Below are 20,465 nucleotides of genomic sequence, written 5' to 3' on the forward strand. Positions count from 1 at the left end.
TGATTCCCCACCGCACCCCATGCCCTTACCCGCTGCCACTGTCTTCATCCATAGGTGTAAGATTTTTGTCCAATCTCTTCCCACACCCCTCACACCCCTTTCCCCCTGAGAATTGTCAGTCCACTCCCTTTCTATGTCCCTGATTCTATTATATTCACCAGTCCATTCTGTTCTTCAGATTTTTTATTCACTTGATTTTTAGATTCACTTGTTGGTAGGTATGTATTTGATGTCATTTTGTTGTTCATAATTTTATCTTTACCTTTTTCTTCTTCCTCTTCTTAAAGAATACCCTTCAGCATTTCATGTAATCCTGGTTTGGTGGTGATGAACTCCTTTAGCTTTTTCTTGTCTGTGAAGCTCTTTATCTGACCTTCAACTCTGAATGATAGCTTTGCTGTGTAGAGTAATCTTGGTTGTAGGTTCTTGCTGTTCATCACTTTGAATATTTCTTGCCACTCCCTTCTGGCCTGCATAGTTTGTGCCGAGAAATCAGCTGACAGTCGTATGGGTGCTCCCTTGTAGGTAACTAACCGTTTTTCTCTTGCTGCTTTCAAGATTCTCTCTTTGTCTTTTGCCCTTGGCATATTAATTATGATGTGTCTTGGTGTGGTCCTCTTTGGATTCCTCTTGTATGGGGTTCTGTGTGCCTCCTGGACTTGTAAGTCTATTTCTTTCACCAGGTAGGGAAAGTTTTCTGTCATTATTTCTTCTAATAGGTTTTCAATATTTTGCTCTCTTCTTCTGGCACCCCAAAAATTCGGATGTTGGTACGCTTAAAGTTGTCCCAGAGGCTCCTTACTCTATCTTCATATTTTTGGGTTCTTTTTTCTTTTTGTTTTTCTGGTTGGGTGTTTTTTGTTTCCTCATATTTCAGATTTTTGGTTTGATTCTTGGGGTATGTTGATCTACAGTTGAGTTTCTGTATATTCTTTATTTCATACAGTGTATGCTTAATTTCTGACTGGTCCTTTTCCATTTTTTTGGCATTCTCATTAAGATCCTTAAAGGTCTCACTAAGTTCCTCAGCGGTTTTTAGAAGATTCTCGAGTAACCTTATAAATGTGGTTCTGAACTCTCTGTCGTCCAGTAGTTTGCTTTCCTCCATTTCTTTCATTCGTGACATGTTTCTTTGTCTCTGCATTTTGCTGCTTCCTTGTGCTGATGGAGTGGCTTTGTGTGGTAGGTGACCTATAGGGGCCAGTAGCTCAGCCTCCCCAATCATCTGAGGTGGACGCCTTTGGTACACCCCTTTGTGGGCTGAGTGCAAAGTCTTGGTGTAGTTAAGCCTTGATTGCTGTTGGTACACTGGGAGGAATTGACCTCCAGGCCAACTGGCTGTGAGGACCCGCTGTGTCTATAATGGAAGAACTGCTGCGCTGGAGACACGCTTATGGTGCAGGACTTGTTTCAGTGGGACTTTGGTGCTCACTGAGTCTGCCTCTTGAATGTGTCACTTATGGATGTGAGGAGTTGAAATCTGGTGTCTCACACTGATCACTAGATACACTGGCTTCTGAATCTCTAATGGGGTGCAGGTCAGCTACTGTCTGAGGCTACCCAGCAGGAGCTTCAGCGAGAACTACAGTTTTCTCCTCTTTGCTTGGGGTTTGGAGGTTTTGGAGCTGTCTGACCTGGGCTGCAAGTTTGTTTGGTTAAGCTGGGATAAGGCAGGTCATTCATATGCTAAAGCCGCTGCTTGGAGTTTGGGTGGGTTTTGTAGATTGTGCGGGGGGGGGGGGGGGGTCTCAGGGCGTGACTCGTCTAGGGCGTGGCAAACAGCGATGGCTGCCAGTTAGCCGGCTCTGCGTCTCTGACACCGTCCCTGTGCCCCACGCCCCAGTGCAGTAAATAATTATTCCTGCGCGCAGCCCTGCAAGCAAGCCATCCCCACTTTCCGACCCCACGGCAGACAGTCCAGCTTCCCCCCATAGTAGTTTGGGTCCCCCGCATCTCCCCAGAAACTGGAGTTTGGAGTAATCGGGAGCTTGTCTCCCTTCGGGCTGAAAAAGCAGTGCTCCCAGTAGCCTGTCGCCAGCCCGATTCGCGTGCCTCCGTACCTCAGCTTTTCAGCGCTTGTGCACCTCTCAATGCTGTTTGCTCTTTCCTTCTATTTGTAGAACTTCCACTCAGCCAGCTTTCCCTTGGTTCTGGGTGATAGACGTTTTGTCTTTTAGTTGTAGTTTTGAAACTGTTGTGCGAGGCAGCAGTTTAGGTGCTTACCTACGCCGCCATCTTGGATCCTCTCTTCAACCTGTGTTGTTTTCTTTTACATACCTGTTACTATCACAAGGGGGCAGTATTCACATCAACCACAGCTGAATATAAAAAGACCGATCAGCATCCAGATTAAGTTCCCATGGTACAGATATTTTTTTTTTTGCAGTTGATGATTTTACAGTACATGATTTTACATTTATCCAGCAATTATAATTCATGAAGTGTTGTTTTACCTCCAATACTGCTGCTTTCAACACAGTAGCTGCTTTTAACAGAGTAGCTGCTTTCATCACAACAGCTGCTTTCTATACAGTAGCTGCTCTCTACACATGTGTGACTGGTCCATATAAGTACATTTTGGTGCCAACCCTGTCACATACACCTGTATTTGTACGGGGTGTATGTGATGGGTTGGTGCGATGATGTCAATATGCTGGGTACTCATATGTGGGCGTATCTGCATGTGGGCAGACCCACCTGGAGATGGATAGAGAAGCGGTGTCTCGGTTCCTAAGGCCATTGGAAATATGTGTTTTCCGATGGTCTTAGGCAACCCCTGTGAAAGGGTCGTTCGACCCCCAAAGGGGTTGCAACCCACAGGTTGAGAACCACTGCCCTAGCTGGTTTAGCTCAGTAGATAGAGCATCGGCCTGCAGACTGAAGGGTCCCAGGTTCGATTCTGGTCAAGGGCACATGCTTGGGTTGCAGGCTTGATCCCCAGTGGGGGATGTGCAGGAGGCAGCCAATCAGTGATTCTCATCATTGATGTTTCTATCTCTTTCTCTCCCTTCTTCTCTAAAATCAATAAAAATATATTAAAAAACACAAAAAGACTTGGCCTTGCAATGATTGCAGCTCCTTGTCTGCTGAAACAGCCTATGGCTTTGGTACTTATTATCTGAACACTGATGTAGTTCCTATGGTGTGTTATACCATTTACCATAATATAGTTCAGTTAAAATATTTTAATACACTTGGTTGTCTACTGCATAATAGTAATTTCACATTTCTGACTCAACTGAGGACTCTAAGTATATTTAAATTGTGAGCAAATACAAAACTAGGAAGGAAGAAGACAGGCCCACTGGGCCAGTCAGGTCTTTCTTGCTCAGAGACTATACTTTTGACACTGATGCTTTAGCATGCATCATTTCCATGCACTTAGAGTCATCGTCACCAATTCACAAATAATCAAAGCCCTGTAGGATTTAGGTATAACAACATGAGACTTGTTCTTGCAGTCCTAGTGCTTAGGTTTTTTTTGGGAATGAGTGATGGTCAACAAAAGGTAAAGCTTTTGTTTATAAGAAGGAATAAAGGATATGAAGAAGAGTGAAAACTGAAATGATGTAATAGGGAGGGTGTGTTATGTATATATCTAGAGAGAGAGAAAGTGCAGGAGCTTCAGCCAGTAGGGATTTCATTATTGCTCATTTGGATTTCGACCGTGTAATACATCTCACACACTGTTTCAGGAACTGCTTGACTATGGAAATAAATACAGGGCCACACTGTAGAATGTCCTGCTTTCATTAACTTGCAAAGATTCCCCATAGAGATAAAGATTTAGACATGGTTCATCTTTACTTATACAATTGTTAAAATGTTGATGAGCCGAAACCGGTTTGGCTCAGTGGATAGAGCGTCGGCCTGCGGACTGAAGGGTCCCGGGTTCGATTCCGGTCAAGGGCATGTACCTTGGTTGCGGGCACATCCCCAGTGGGGGGTGTGCAGGAGGCAGCTGATGGATGTTTCTCTCTCATGGATGTTTCTAACTCTCTATCCCTCTCCCTTCCTCTCTGTAAAATATCAATAAAAAATATATTTAAAAAAATAAAATAAAATAAAATAAAATAAAATAAAATGTTGATGTAACATGTAGTCATGAGTGTTGGACATTATTTTGTGGAACTTGAGACTTCCTATTAATCTTGGCCAGATATTTGTGGTGTCGTTCTGTATTTAATCCAGTTTTAAAGGATTTTCACTTAGCTTTAAATATTCAATATCTTATGGTATTTGCCATTTTTATATTGCTGCTGTACACCCTGACACAATGTATATCCCTTTACACCATGGAGTCCTCCCAATTGGAGAAAGTTACATTAATCTGCTTTGTGCTAACCCATTGTGAGTTTACTCTTTGTGTAGAGTGGTCTCTATTGTGAATCTACTGTGATTTCCCCAGTGGAAATACCTCAGAGGTGTGGATATGTAAAGGCAATCATCCAAGGAATAATTGAGGTGACTTGCAGAGAGAGAGACATGTGATATCTTCTCTGGCCCAGAAGCTCTGCTACAAATGCTTTTTGAAAAGTTCAAGTTCAGTGTAGCTCAGTGGTTGAACATAGACCCATGAACCAGGAGGTCAAGGTTTGATTCCTGGTCAGGGCAAATTCCTGGGTTGCAGGCTTGGTCCCAGTAGGGAGTGTGGAAGAGGGAGCTGATCAGTGATTCTCATCATTGATGTTTCTAACCCTTTCCCCCTTTCCCTTCCTCTCTTCCTCTCTCTGAAATCAATAAAACATTTTTTTTTTTTTTTTTTTTTTTTAGTTCAAGGAAGTCCAGAAAGTGCCTGGTCATTCAAAACTCTCATCACTCATTTTCTGTCTTGACCTAGTGAAAGAAATTTACCTCACTTCTGTAATTTGACACTTTTTCCCACCAAACACTGTTCATCGTGTGTTGATTGAAAGGTTATGATATGCCCTATGCTTTGAGCAGGTAAACAAGTTTCTTGACTCTGGACCTAGTGTCAGGGCCAAGACAATGAGGCAGCAGCTATGTTTCTCTCCATGTAAAATGTTCCCAGACATTTACTTCATAAGAATCTAAGATTAGCCCTAACCGGTTTGGCTCAGTGGATAGTGTCGGCCTGCAAACTGAAGGGTTCCAGGTTCGATTCTGGTCAAGGGCATGTACCTTGGTTGTGGGCACATCCCCAGTAGGGGTTGTGCAGGAGGCAGCTGATCGATGTTTCTCATTGATGTTTCTAACTCTATCCCTCTCCCTTCCTCTCTGTAAAAAATCAAGAAAATATATATATTTTTTAAAAAGAGCCCTAACTGGTTTGTCTCAGTGGATAGAGCGTCAGCCTGCGGACTCCAGGGTCCCAGGTTCGATTCCAGTCAAGGGCATGTACCTTGGTTGCAGGCACATACCCAGTAGGGAGTATGCAGGAGGCAGCCAGTTGATGTCTCTCCCCCTTCCTTCCATTCTCTCTAAAATAATCAATGGGGCCTAACTGGATTTGCTCAATGGATAGAGCATCAATCAGCAGACTGAAGGGTCCTGGTTTCAGTTCTGGTAAAGGGCATGTACATTGGTTGTGGCTCAATCCCCAGTAGGGGGCACGCAGCAGGCAGCTGATCTGTGTTTCCCTCTCTTAGATGTTTCTAACTCTGTTCATCTCCCCTCCTCTCTGTAAAAATCAGATGAGGTTTAACAAAAATAAAATTAAATTAAAACAACAATGCAATTTATGTTAGAATGAGATATATTAGCAAGCTTAATAAAATCAGATTTGTATGGAAACTAATCTACCATTTAAAAACCTCTGTAAAAAAATATAAAAATCTCTGTAAAGTAGGTATCTTTTCCTTGAGTGTGTTATAAGAAAATATTATAACTGATCAATCTCAGAATTATTCCTATAGAATCCTATATAATTACAGCCTAATATGCTAAGTGTCCAACCGTTTGACTAGTCACTATGTTGCACACTGACCACTAGGGGGCAGATGCTCTGACCAGAAGGTTGGCTTGCTGCTGGGGTCTGGATGATGGGGACTGGGCGAGATGGGCCGGACACATCCTGGAACCCTCTTGCAATCCCTCTCCAGCCTCGATCGTGCACCATTGGGGTCCCTCAGCCTGGCCTGCGGGTATCGGGCCAAAACCAGCTCTCCGACATCCCCTGAGGGTTCCCAGATTGGGAGAGGGTGCAGGCCAGGCTGAGGGACCCCACAGGTGCATGATTCCATGCACTGGGACTCTAGTTTAAGATAAGTGAATAAAAATCATGGGAAACAGAAAGTGAGGTGAACAAGATTTCATTTCTTGTCACATGAAACCCAATCTCTAACCCACAAAACCATCTACTCTTCATATTTTTGTCCTTAAAACATTTAATAATATGCAATTTTAATACAACAAAGCATCAGAGTCCAGAGCAAGTAACAGAATTGACATGAGAGGAAACAAGTATGCTGAGAGAGTTCTCACAGTGAACCACTCCCCAAAAGTCACAACACTGGGCTTTTTCAGCACAACCTTCTCATGCTTGTCCTTCAGTTTTTGCAAACTTCTTGCCTCCTGGCTCTCTGCCTCCCTGGCCAGCCTGTCTTCCCTCAGAGCTGCAGCCAGTCTCTCTCTTGCTGTCTTCACTCTGAGAATCTGTCTCTGGATATCTCCACAGGTGACCACTTGCCTGCAGAGAAGCTGTGAGCCACAGAGACTTGCTCCTGGGATCATCTCTGCCCAATGTAACAATTGTGCTGGCACTGGGCTGGGGGCTGGTGTGTAGAGACCCAGGACCAGCAAGGACCAGGCATTCACCTACACTTCCTGGTGCAGTTATCCTATATAATAAAAGGTTAATATGCAAATTGTCCCCTTGACCGGGAGTTTGACCGAGAGTTCCACCAGGGGGCGGGGCTGGCTGGCCAATCTCCTGAGTCCCCTCTCCCTGGCTGGCCCGACCCAATCAGCCCTGATCGGGGTGGGATGGCTGGACTCCACCTGTGCACAAATTCATGCACTGGGCCTCTAGTTCTCATCACATTTGTCACATCAAAAGTATTTACAAGTTCCCCTTCACTGCTGCAGGCCTGGAGCCCCTGCAGTCTCCTGTAGGCACTCATCTGCTGGGGCTTCTCCAAGGTCTCCTCCTGCCTGTGCCTGACCACATTGTCAGGATGGGCAGTTATCTTGGTGACTGCACTTTTAAAAATGCAGCTGGTCAGCCTCATAAGAAGTTCAGACTTATCACTGTGTCTCCGCTTGCTTATGGCTAAAACCAGTTATCTCTTCTTTGCTAAAGTCTGGGGCATCATATTTCTCTGGAGCTTTCCCTTTGAAAACAAAATGAAATGTAAAGTTTGAGTAAAGTGGGAGATAAAGACTTCCATTGCATTTGGACCCTCCACCCTCCTCTCTTTCTGGAGAAGTGTGTTCATCACAGTCATCTGGAAAGTTGTTGAAACTCAGTTTTGTGGACCTCAACCCAAGTAGGAGTGGGGCGGAGCCAATAATTTACATTCCTAAGTGTTCCCAGAGGATGCTGATGCTGCTTGTACAGGCACCAAACATTAACAAGCCAGGTCCTGGGACATCAAGCTAGTATGAGTCAAGAACAGGAGAATCAAGGTCATTATCCTGTTTCAATTCGAGACCATTTCATCCACCAACTTCCTCTGAAGATGGTTCTATCTTTCCATCTCTGTCAATGTCCGCTCCACAGATGCTGATATCCTCTAACCCAGTGACGTCATGTGCCTTTCAACCCCCCAATACCCACGTTCACTTGCACATCCTTGTCCCTTCTTTACTCAGATATTCTTTGGTTCATAAGTACAGTAAACCCTCATTTGTGTGGACCATGATTTATCAGACTTAAAAATGTTGGGAAAAACACTGTAGCAATTTTAACAACATAAATAAAAATTACATATCTACAACTATAGTCTTCATATTTAAATCTAACTGTCACTGCTCAACAACAGTGTTGCAGTTGATCACACTGCATCACGTGAGGTAATTGGTCCTGTTGTCCGTGGGGTGACTTTCTGCAGGAGTTTCAATGCGTTTAGGCCAATCTTTCCACTTATGCTAAGCCATGCCCCAGCCCTGTGCATGTTTTTGCTCCAGGTGACATTCATTTTACTAGATCTATTGGGTCTATATTTAACATTGCTGTAACACATATAGAAAAGTTTTCTTTGAAATTAAGCCTTTATATATACTTAATTTTGGTTACACAATTGTCTACTTAAGTAAAAACAGGTAGGCTAATTTGTCAAATTTTTCGTTTTCTTTTTTAAATATGTTTTTGTGATTTCAGAGAGAGGAAGCGAGAGGGAGAGATAATAGAAATGCCAACAATGAGAGAATCATTGATCAGTTGCTTCCCGTATGCTTGCTGCAGGGGATCCCTGAAGCCACACCCTGGGCATGTGCCCTGATGGGATTTGAACTGTGACCTCCTGGTTCATGAGTTGACATTCAACTACTTAGTCACATTTCCCAGGCGTATTTGTCCAATTTTTAACCTACACATTGGGAAAGCCTACTTTATTATACAACATACTTTCAGCTTTAACAGACACACACCCCTTGTCCGAATTAATCTGTTATGTTGAGGTTTTACTGTAACTCAGAAATACCGTATTTTCACCATAGTTTCCTTTTTTACAGAAAGACAGTCACTGTAAATAATCCACCTAACTCTCCTACTCCTCCCTGTTAATCTCTGCTCTTTTATATGACTTTACAGAATTGATGCTTCTTAGAAGTCAGTCCTACTCTCAGATTTGTTCTACATTCACACCCTTTCTGGGCCATCCCACTCATTCCTCTGGCTACAAAAACGATTAATGAAGTAGATATGCCCATGGAATCAGTGTAATCTGCCTTCAACCCTGAGGCTCAGATTGCCATCTGCCCATTCATCTCATCACTGCTAGTATCTGGGACTCAACTCACAGAGACCAGGTGTCACGCCCAATCAACTAGTTCCCCCAAATAATTCAGCACTAACTCAGGGTCCCCTACCTAGAGTCACTTGTTGGTGCTAATATCCTGTGTAAGCCAGTGCCTTTCTGGACACCCCGCCACCCCACTAGATTAATGCATGTCTGATAAGGTGTTAGGTATAAGTAAGTGATGTTAGAAACAGTCAGGCCAGGACAGAGAGACTGTGAGAAGGAGAGGAGGGATGGAGGATGAGAGGTTAGGAGGCATAAAGAAAGACAAGAACTACAATTATTATTATTATTATTTTTTAATATATTTTATTGATATTTTACAGAGAGGAAGTGAGAGGGATAGAGAGCTAGAAACATCGATGAGAGAGAAACATCGATCAGCTGCCTCCTGCACACCCCCAACTGGGGATGTGCCCGCAACCAAGGTACATGCCCTTGACCGGAATCGAACCCGGGACCCTTCAGTCCACAGCCCGACGCTCTATCCGCTGAGCCAAACCGGTTTCGGCAAGAACTACAATTATTGATGCCAAAGAGATTAAGGAAAAACTAACTAATGGCTGATTACAGAACTGAATTTATTTATTTTTTTAATCCTCACCTGAGGATATTTTTCCATTGATTTTTAGAGAGAGTGGAAGACAGAGGGAAAGACAGGAGAGAAATACACATGTGAGAGAAGCACATCAGTGCTTGCCCCCTGCAGGAGCCCCAACCAGAGACCAGGCCAGGTAGGAGCTGCAATCCAGGTACGTGCCCTGGACCAGAATTGAACTACCTTTGAAGAGAATCGAACCTGGGAGCCTTGGGTACACAGGCTGACACTCTATCTCTTGAGCCAAACCAGCATGGGCCTAAATTTTGGGTTAAATGACCAAGCACACTGTATGCAAACATTTTCCAGAGAGGTGCACAATTCAAACTGTGCAGGGGCAAACAGGACTTCCAATTTCTAGTGAGATGGATGTTAGTTAAAAACAAAGCAAATCCCAGTCAGTGGGGCTCAGTGGTTGAGTGTCAACCTATGAACCAGGAGGTCATCGTTCGATTCCTGGTCAGGGCATATGCCTGGGTTGTGGGCCCGTTGCCAGCATGGGACGTGTAGGAGGCAGCTGATCAATGACCCTCTCCCTCCTCATTGAGGTTTCTCTCTCTCCCTCTCCCTCTCCCTCTCCCTTCTTCTCTGAAATCATTACAAGTATATATATTTTAAAAAATAACAAAATATCTGAAACTGGTTTGGCTCAGTGGATAGAGTGTCGGCCTGAAGACTGAAGGGTCCCAGGTTTGATTCTGGTCAAGGGCATGTGCCTTGGTTGCGGGCACATCCCCAGTAGGAGGTGTGCAGGAGGCAGCTGATGGATGTTTTTCTCTCATCGATGTTTCAAACTCTCTATCTTTCTCCCTTCCTCTCTATTTTTTATTTTATTTTTATTTTTTTAATATATTTTATTGATTTTTATTGAAAAATCAATAAAATATATTAAAAAAATAAAAATAAAATAAAAAATAACAAAATATACAAAGCAAAACCACCCTGGCTGGTGTGGCCCAGTTGCGGGAGCATGGTCCTATTAACCAAAGTTTGGTCAGAATGAGTATCTCGGTTGTGGGTTCAATCCCTGGGATGGGAGGCAACCAATTGATCTCACTCCTCTCTCTCTCTCTCTCTCTCTCTCAAGAAAAAAAAAATCAACCAATAAAACACAAAGCGAATACAGAACAAAAACATCAGGCCTATTAACCCAAGGAAATTTTATGTACAAAAAAGTACAAGACTTTGAACATTACTTAACAAACATTAACACCTAAGAAATGGTGTTGAGGAAGACATTTTCTCTATTTAAGAGCAACAGTCTACTAATTCCCTGAGGTTTCACAAAAGGAAAAGTATACAATGGACGGTCTGGCTGCCGATAGGGAATCTGTACTCACCAGAGAAGGCTGGTTTGTGTCCATGATTGACCCAGGCTCCCCCATGGCTGCGGAGCTGTGCTGCTGGCCCACTCCTGACATGCAGACAGCCGGCGGCTTGCTCCAAACTGCAGTGGCTTTCTCCTCTGATTCCCCTTTTATGGAGGAAGGGAGTGGATAACCCCAGCAGTAGGTAATCCTGTCTCATATCCACCTTGTTCCTACATCTTTATACAGAAACACATGAAGATGGGATTATTGACACTGTTCAACACTGTTCCTGTTTTCAGAAAGTAATGCACTTGTGGAGGGGGTGGTATTTGCAGTTCCTGTCAACATTTGAATGATTTTAGGACCCACTATGGCTACATTCCATAAGAACAGAATGGACCTGGCCGGTGTTGCTCAGAGGCTGAATGTTGACCTAGGATCCAGGAGGTCATGGTTGGATTTCCAGTCAGGGCACAGGCCTGGGTTTCAGGCTCAATCCCCAGTGGGGTACATGTGGGAATGAGCAGGAGGCAGCGGCCAGTCAATGGTTCTCTCTCATCACTGCTGTTTCTATCTCTCACTCCCACTCCTTTCTTCTCTGAAATCAATAAAAATACATTTAAGAAAACTAATAAAATAATTCTTAAGTGTTTAAAAAGAAAAAGAACAGGAATGGAAGTTACTGTGCACAAAAATTTCCATGCAGTTTATGTCTTAACAGAAAAGCATAGAGACTGTGTAAATGTTTATTAAGAGAATATCCAAAATACTTATTAATAATTCTATATAATTCATGATACAGCCATTCGTAGTAAACCAATAGGCCTAATCCAGTTTTACTCCTGGGTTAGAGCATCAGCCCTGGGCTGAGGGTGGAGGGTTCTAATCCACTTAAGGGCACTCACCTGGGTAGCAGGGTTGATCTTTGGCCACTGTTGGTGTTGTGCTGGAGGCAACCAATCAATGTGACTTTCTTATATTGATGTCTCTCTCTCTCTCTCTCTCTCTCTCTCTCTCTCTCTCTCTCTCTCTTTCTCTCCCTCCCTCACCCCCCTTTCATTCTCTCTTAAGAAAAATCAATGAAATAATATAGCCTCCGGTGAGGATTAACAACAACAATGAAAACAAAAAAGTAAACTAATATTGTGTACATTTGCATTTTACCTAATTACTGATAACTTTGATATTACTCAACCATCTTACTCTTTCCTTCCCTTTGACCTCATTAGATAAAGTTCCTTTACTTTCTACTTCACTGACATTGATTTAACTATTTTATTCCACTGTTCCATCTATTAACTTGTTAGTTGCAATCATGTACAAATCTTTGTATAATTACATTAATGATTAAATTATGCATCCTTTATTTAACATACTATACTAAAGTTAATTACTTTCCCCACCACCCCAAATCTAATACCTTAGAACCCTTTCAAGTCTATTTTTAAGCTTCCTGATTTTTGCATTATTGTTGTCATGCATTTTAATTCTTCATATATTTTCATCTTCATGAGAGATTCAAGAATTGCTTCATAGAACAAAATTGATTTGTTCTTTTTTGTTTTTTAAAAAATTGATTTGTACCCTAGCTGGTTTGGCTCAGTGGATAGAGTGTCGGCCTGGGGACTGAAGGGGCCCAGGTTCGATTCCAGTCAAGGGCACATGCCCGGGTTGTGGGCTTGATCCCCAGTGGGGGGCGCGCAGGAGGCAGCCAATCAATGATTCTCTCTCATCATTGATGTTTCTCTCTCCCTTTCCCTTCCTCTCTGAAATCAATAAAAATATATTTAAAAAAAATTGATTTGTATTTACTTATAAATTATCATTTTCTTCCCTCTTCATTTCTTTCTGAGTTCCTGGTTTTTTTTTTTTTGTTTTTTTTTTTTAAATAAATCTTTATTCAGATTATTACAATTATTTCTGCTTTTTCCCCCCATAGCTCCCCTCCACCCCTTTCCCACCCCACCTTCTGCCCTTACCTCCCCCCCACTGTCCTCATCCATAGGTGTATGATTTTTGTCCATTCTCTTTATGAACCCCCCATACTCCTTTCCCCCTGAGAATTATCAGTCCACTCCCTTTCTATGCCCCTGATTCTATTATATTCACCAGATTATTCTGCTCCTCAGGTTTTTAATTCACTTGATTTTTAGGTTCGCTTGTTGATAGATATGTATTTGTTGTTCATAATTTTTCTCTTTACTTTTTTCTTCTTCCTCTTCTTTAAGAATACCTTTCAGCATTTCATATAATACTGGTTTGGTGGTGATGAACTCCTTCAGCTTTTTTTTATCTGTGAAGCTCTTTATCTGCCCTTCAATTCTGAATGATAGCTTTGCTGGGTAGAGTAATCTTGGTTGTAGGTTCTTGCTATTCATCACATTGAAAATTTCTTGCCACTCCCGTCTGGCCTGCATAGTTTCTGTTGAGAAGTCAGCTGACAGTCGTATGGGTGCTCCCTTGTAGGTAATTAACTGTTTTTCTCTTGCTGCTTTTAATATTCTCTCTTTGTCTTTTGCTCTTGGCATTTTAATTATGATGTGTCTTGGTGTGGTCCTCTTTGGATTCCTTTTGTTTGGGGTTCTGTGGGCTTCCTGGACTTGTAAGTCTATTTCTTTCACCAGGTGGGGGAAGTTTTCGGTCATTATTTCTTCAAATAGGTTTTCAGTATCTTGCTCTCTCTCTTCTTCTGGCACCCCCATAATTCTGATGTTGGTACGCTTGAAGTTGTCCCAGAGTCTTCTTACATTATCTTCAACTTTTTGGATTTTTTTTTTTGCTTTTTGCTTTTTCGGTTGAGTGTTTTTAGCTTCTTTGTATTTCAATTCTTTGACTTGATTCTTGTGTTCCTCTATTCTGTTTCTGGGTCTCTGTATAATATTTTTTATTTCAGTCAGTGTATGTTTAATTTCTAGTTGGTCCTTTTTCATATCTTCGAGGGTCTCATTATATTTATCGGCCTTTTCTAGGATATTCTTAAAAAGTCTTATAACCGTGGTTTTGAATTCTATATCCAGTCGTTTGTTTTCCTCCATTTCTTTTGTTTGTGATCTGATTCTTTGACGCCGCATTTTCACTGCTTCCCTGAGTTGGTAAGGTAGATATTTGTGCTAGGTTTCCAATATGGCCCAGTGGGTCTGCTTCCCCAGTTAACCTGAGGTGGACACTCTTGGTGCACCCCTTTGTGGACTGTGTGTACAGCCTTGTTGTAATTAAGTCTTTATTGTTGTTGGTATCACTGGGAAGAATTGACCTCCGGGTCAGTTGGTTGTAAGGATCAGCTGTGTCTATGCTGGGAGAAGCCCGGTGCTGGAGACAGCCCTATAGGATTAGACTTGCCAAATTGCAATAGCCTCTGTGCTCAGCTTGGATGGGGTGGAACCTCAGTCTTGGCTTCCTGTCAGCCCCGCCCCTGCGCGCACGTGCGCTTTCAGTCCTCCGCCTTCCCCAGCTCGAGTCTCCGCCTGAGAGTCCAGACTCCCCCCACAAGAGTGTGGGTCCCCAGGGGCTCGCCTGGAACCGGGGTTCACTGCAGTCAGAACTGGGGCACAGTGCCGTCAGGAGCCTCTGACTCCCCTCCACTAGGGAAAGCATGTGGCAACCCCCGCAGCCTTTGTGCGCACCGGCGCTCGTGCGCGTGTGCACTTTCAGTCCTCCGCCTTCCCCGGCTCCCGAGTCTCCGCCCGAGAGTCCAGACTCCCCCCACAAGAGCGTGGGTCCCCAGGGGTTCGTCCGGAACTGGGGTTCAGTGCAGTCAGAACTAGGGTTCAGTGCAGTCGGAGGCTTCCTTCCCCCTTCCGCCAGAGGAAGTCAGCCAGGCTCTCCGCCGCCCTTCCTCTCTGCGCGCACAAAGCCCCTTTGCCGTACCTCCAATTCTCTGTGAGCTTTTCTCCTTCCTTCTAGTTGTAGAATTTTCACTCAGCCTGCTTTCCTGTGGTTCTGGATGGTGTCCGTTCTGTCTTTTAGTTGTAGTTTTGAAATTGTTGTGCGAGGCAGCAGTTTAGGTGTTTACCTATGCCGCCATCTTGGTTTCTCCCGAGTTCCTGGTTTTCAATATGGGATTATTTTCCTTTGGACTTAACTCACTAGAGTGTTTTTTACTATTTAAGGTTGGCTAGAAACTGTTGCACTTTAAATGTTTCTTAAGACATCTTTATTTTGGGCAATATTGTTTTTGGATATAGAATTCTGATTTGATGTGAGAGTTCTTTTAACATTTACAAAATGGTGCTCTGTTGATGTCTATCTTATTTATGTTTTAAAATAAGTAAATAAAATAATAACAACATTTATGTTTTGATGTCCGCTGTAAACCGCATTCTTGGTTATTTGGGCTCTGTCTTCTCCAATATCGTTTACATTCATTTTAGGTTCTTTTCGGCCATATATATAATATTCAATATTGGTTTACAATCGTTTCATGTTTACAGCATAGTGGTTGGACATTTCTATAGTTTGAAAAGTGATCCCCTCAATAACTCTAGTACCCACGTGGCACCATAGGTAGTTATTGCAATACTATGGACTACTTCCTATGCTGTACTTTACAACGGTATGACTACTTTGTAACTACCAATTTGTCTTTCTTCATTTCTTCATCTTTTTCACCAGGCTCCCTCCTAGCTAGCAGCCATCAGTTTGTTCTCTGTATCTCTGAGTCTGTTGTTATTGTTGTTTTGTAAATACAGTTTTATTGACTTCAGAGAGGAAGGGAGAGGGAGGGAAAGAGAAACATCAAGGATGAGGGATATCACTGATGAGCTGCATCGTGCAAGCCTCACACTGATACTCGAGCCCACAACCCGGGCATGTACCCTGCCTGGGAATCACATGGTGACCTTCTGGTTCTCAGGTCAACACTCAACCACTGAGCCACACCATCTGGGCAAGTTGTTGTTCATTTATGTTGTTCTCCATATTCCACATATCATGGAAAACATGTGGTATTTGTCTTTCTCTCTCTGTCTTATTTCACTTAGCATAATACCCTTCAGCTCCCTGGGAATTGTCACTAATGCACAGGCTGGGGCGTGGCTTAGCTGCCCTGGGAACAGCAGCCAGCAGGCATTTAAACTGCTGCAGGGAAGGCAGGGCTGGGTGGGTGGGTGTAAAGAGATTAACCAAAGGACTTGTATGCTGCCTCGTATAACCCAGGGACACAGAACATAGTGTAGTGAGGGCCTGGGGCAGGGGCCGGGTGGGGGCTAGAAGGGCTCAATAGGGGGTAAAAGCAGACATCTGTAATACTTTCTACAATAAAGATAACAAAAAAAATGCTTCAGAAAGTTGCACTTCCGGACAGCAGAAGAAATTACCCGCAATGCAGTGTAATCATGTGTCAATCATTCCTGGAATATTGCTTACCAGCAGGGACTCTTGGGTTTAAATATGTAGATTACAATTGTAGCTATGTAATAGTTACTAATGTCCGCAAAATTACTACAGTGGTTTTTCCCAGCATATGGCTTATTCGCTAAAATTTGTTAAAAGCTACAGGGAAATAATAACAAAATATAACCTGTTGATTTAATTATAAGCAAATCTTGGTTGAAAGTATTTAAAAATTAACTGGGTGTTAATTTTTCACATGACATAGGGACCAGACATTTTGACTGCTAAATCTGAAGTCCAGCCTTAGCTGGTTTAGCTCGGTGGATAGAGCATCAGCCTGCAGATTGAAGGGTGCTGGGATGATTCCTGTCAAGGGCACAGGACTTGTTGTGGGCTCAAACCCCAGTAGGAGACATGTAGAAGGCAGCCAATCAATGATTCTCTCAATATTGATGTTTCTTTCTTTCCCTCTCTCTTCCTCTCTGAGATCAATAAAGACATACATATTATAAAAAAAAAATCCTAAGTCCATTAAATCGAGTCCACAAAATCGAGGGCTTACTGTTACAAACTGAAACACCTGAACCCTAGAGGCCAGGACCAGTTGCACCGCCCACCGCATCAGCCCCAGTCCCTCCATGTCCAGCTCTCAGCACAGCCAGGAAGACCGGGACCCCAGGAAGCAGCAGGCATTGCTGGAGGAGCAGAGGGTGGTGAGAAGTGGAGGTCCCACCCTGGGCAGTGATGGCTGTCTTCTCAGCTCTGCCCACCAAAGCCCGCATGAGGGACAACAGACCTGGGTCAGTGACAGGGGCACTGCTTCTCTCTGACCCAGGGAGGGCCTTGGATCACAGGCATCCCTGTCAGGGCTCAGAGTCCCTCCATTCCTCCCTGAGCTCTGTTTCCTCCCCAGGGGCTGAGCTGATCCCTAGGGCCAGCCTGCAGCTGCTGTTTCCTCCAGCTCAGCACCTGGCCAGCCCCTCCTCAGACAGTCCCCTCCATCACCCCACCTGGAGGCCTGTGCTCCCCTCACCACCCCTCCCCCACGTCTGGGTAAGTCTGGAGACATTTTTATTTATTTATTTTAGTTTATTTATTTATTTGTTTTCATCACTTTTCTGCTTTTTAATGTGCGCTCCCGCGGTCCGGTCACTTTCAACAGCTTTAACCCCACGTGCAATGCATCTCGCCTCAAGACAGCAGGTTTTGGCTCAGGATGTCTCCTGCGCGTTTCAGAAGCAAGGCTCCCAAGGAGAGTGTGCACACGTTTCCCTTCCGGAGCGACTACACAGGTGCCTGAGGGGCCAGGGGGATGAGGCGGGGGGAAAGGAAGGGCCCATAGTTACCACATTTCTGGAATCACACCAGACCCTCCCTCCCTGGAAGGCTGTGCTGGTGCACATGCGGGATTCATGAGCTGGAAGTGATATGTCGGGTCCTGGTTCTGTTAGGCCGCTGAGTATTAGTATCTGAAGGCGGGTCCTCGAGGGTCATTTATGTGCCTTTCGCTGGGACTTAGGTGGACGCCACAAAACACGCTTGTTTCCCCAAAGGCGCGCCCCCGGAGGCTCCATACTTGTTTTCCTCATTCCCCCTTTTCCAGGACCCACTCCCGGGTCCATTATTTTAAAAATTGATTTTTGTAGAGAGAGGAAGGGAGAGGGAGAGAGACATAGAAACATCAATGATGAGAGAGAATCATTGATCAGTTGCCTTCTGCATGCCTCCCACTGGTGATGGAACCTGCAACCCGGGCATGTGCCCTGACCAGAATCGAACCCCTGATTTCTTGGTTGCTGGGTCAACGCTCAGCCGCTGAGCCACCCCAGCCGGCCTGGGCTCTGTATTTACAGCAAAGCGTGACCCCCGACACCTCCTCCCCATCACTCCCCCGGCTACCCATACACCAAGCCGCTGTCCCTGACTCCAAAGAAACCGCTATGGACCGCATCCCCAAACGCGACCACCTGCTGGTGGTTCAGACCCCACCCCGCATGGTCCTAGTCCTGGGTTCCGGCTCTGCCCCGCTGCGCGCGTTCTCAGACACAAACACTTGCTTGTCCACATGCGCGGGTGCCACCTTTGGGCAGACCACATTAGCTGAGGAACCCAGGGGGCGCTCAGGCGGGCGCATGTGGCCGCCACGCACCAGTATTTCTGCAAGGCCTTGGGCTGCACCGAAACAGCACCTGGCGGTCGCAACACTGTCTGACCGGGTCCTTACTGAGGCCCAGCACCTTCTGGGACTTGAAGGTGCTCCACTCTTCCAGCACTTGCGCTCCCCATTCCTGCTGATCCTCCGTGCCCTCTCCCCCCTTCAGGCCTGGCAGAAAATCTCCATCACCAAATGTCGGCGGGTGGCGGATGGCACCAGCTTCTTATTTGTGTGTGTGGGGGGGGTGGGGCGGAAAGAGGGCAGCCCGCACAGGTGGTCCTCGGTCCCACGATGGCCGCCATCTTTAAATTTCTCCTGGAGGCCCTTCGCTTCCTCCAACACCCTATTCTCTACCTGCCTCTTCTCCAAGGCCGACAGAAAGGGCAGCTTCTTGTAGCAAGCGGGCCCAGCAAGGTGGCCTCGGAGAACATGCCTACCTCCAGCGTCTCCTGGTAGGTCCTGGCCAGCTCTTTGGCGATGACCTCCTTCGCCATGCTCACCTCCTTGGAGTCCAACTCCTTGATGCTGAGCGTCGTTTCACCATGCTGACGATGCAACGGTGGTTTCGCCATGCTGATGGTGGGATGCTTGGAGGCCGACAGCATCTCAGACATGTGCTCAAAGGGCTGCAGGGGGTCCCCCAGCCCCTGGATGGTGGCTGGCTCACACGCGTCCAGCATCAGGTGGTGGTTGTTACTGTCTTCCCCGAGTGCGCCTGCCATGACGAACGGCTGAGCCTTGAGACGCTGCTGCATGGCCAGCGACCCCCCGACACCCGAGGAAAACACGGTCCCTCAACTGCATACAATTGGGCAGCCTCTGATGCTTCCGCTTCTCATACAGCATGTACTTGGCTTGGTGCAATGATGGACGTTTTCCACTAGGCGGCGGCACCGCGCCAGCTGAAATGCCTGTGTGGAACCTGCGCTGGAGGCAGCGCATGTGGACCGGGATGTGCAGCAGCGAGCACGCCTTGGCCACGTCCTTCCCGCAGTCCGTGGTGGCCCCGGACACCTTGGCGCCGATACCCCATTGGATGAACACCTCATACAGAATGCAGGTGATGGTCACCGCGGAGTTCCCATCTGGCATCTCGAAGGTCTTCAAGCACAGGTACCTGTAGCCTGTGGGCAGGCAGTTGGGGGACGCACCACCACCGAGAAAATAGGCTGCCAGCGTGACGTATGTCCTGTTTTCATTGTGGCTCCTCCAGAGGTCAGTGGAGATCCCACAGCAGGTGCCCTTGGCCAAGTCCTTCAGCACCGCCTGGCGGACAGCGGCCGTAGCGCTCAGGAATGGCTTTGCTGAAGAATTTCCTCCCAAGGAGCCCTTCCCAGGAGTTCACAATCCCCAGGAGCGCCCTGAAGATGGGCTCGTCCACAAGGGAGGCGGGTACAGCCCCTCGTAGGAGAGCCCAAAGACAGCCGCCTTCAGCTCCTGCCGCCTCTTGTCCTGCTGTCCTGCGGGGTCAGCTGCGAGGTCTCGGGCTTGAGCTTGGAGAAGGCGGTGGTGCAGGCTTCGTGCCTCTGATCCGTGTTTATCTTGACCAACTCACAGAACTCGGGGTGTTTCTTCTTCAAGTGGTAGGAGAGGTTGGCAGTTCCCCAGGTAGGCGAGCTGGGCCATGCAGATCGCACAGCAGATCTTTTTCCACTGCAGGTCGGTGTCGAAGCCAAAATACTTGCACACCTTGCTCTTGGCGAGCGGGTAGGCCGGGAGCTTGAGGTCTTTGAGGTCCGTGGGGAAACTGTGCTGGCGTTTACTCTCCATCGTCTACGCGACCGCTGGGGCTGCCTGTCATTCATGACCACCTGGCTTCGGGAAGCCCCTGCGACAGTGATGCAGCAGCTGTGTCAGGATCACCTGCACGCCCACTGCATAGATGCGCCTCAAAGGCGACCTGGCTGCAGAGCCTCCGCCGCTTCTGCGCTGCCCGCCTGGGACTCTGGAGACACTTTATTTCCCACAAATGGGGAGTCCATCTACTGACATCTGGAGGGCAGTGGCCAGGGATGCTGTCCAATGTCCTACAATGCCCAGCGCAGCCCAGCCATAAAGAATTATCCTGTCCCAGTGTCAAGAGTGCTGAACTTGGGCCGAAACCGGTTTGGCTCAGTGGATAGAACGTTGGCCTGCGGACTGAAGGGCCC

The 20,465-nt window shown here is 45.9% G+C and overlaps 1 pseudogene across 1 annotated transcript; it reads right to left on the reverse strand.

The window, feature by feature from the left end:
* Window positions 1-18,138: 18,138 nt before the first annotated feature.
* On the reverse strand, window positions 18,139-20,085 carry LOC308251746 (E3 SUMO-protein ligase ZBED1-like; annotated as a pseudogene). The gene has a single exon. The product of its transcript is annotated as an E3 SUMO-protein ligase ZBED1-like (transcript).
* Between the last annotated feature and the right edge of the window lie 380 nt (window positions 20,086-20,465).

Source organism: Plecotus auritus (genome assembly GCF_963455305.1).
Source record: "Plecotus auritus genome assembly, chromosome: 6".
Lineage (NCBI taxonomy): Eukaryota > Metazoa > Chordata > Mammalia > Chiroptera > Vespertilionidae > Plecotus > Plecotus auritus.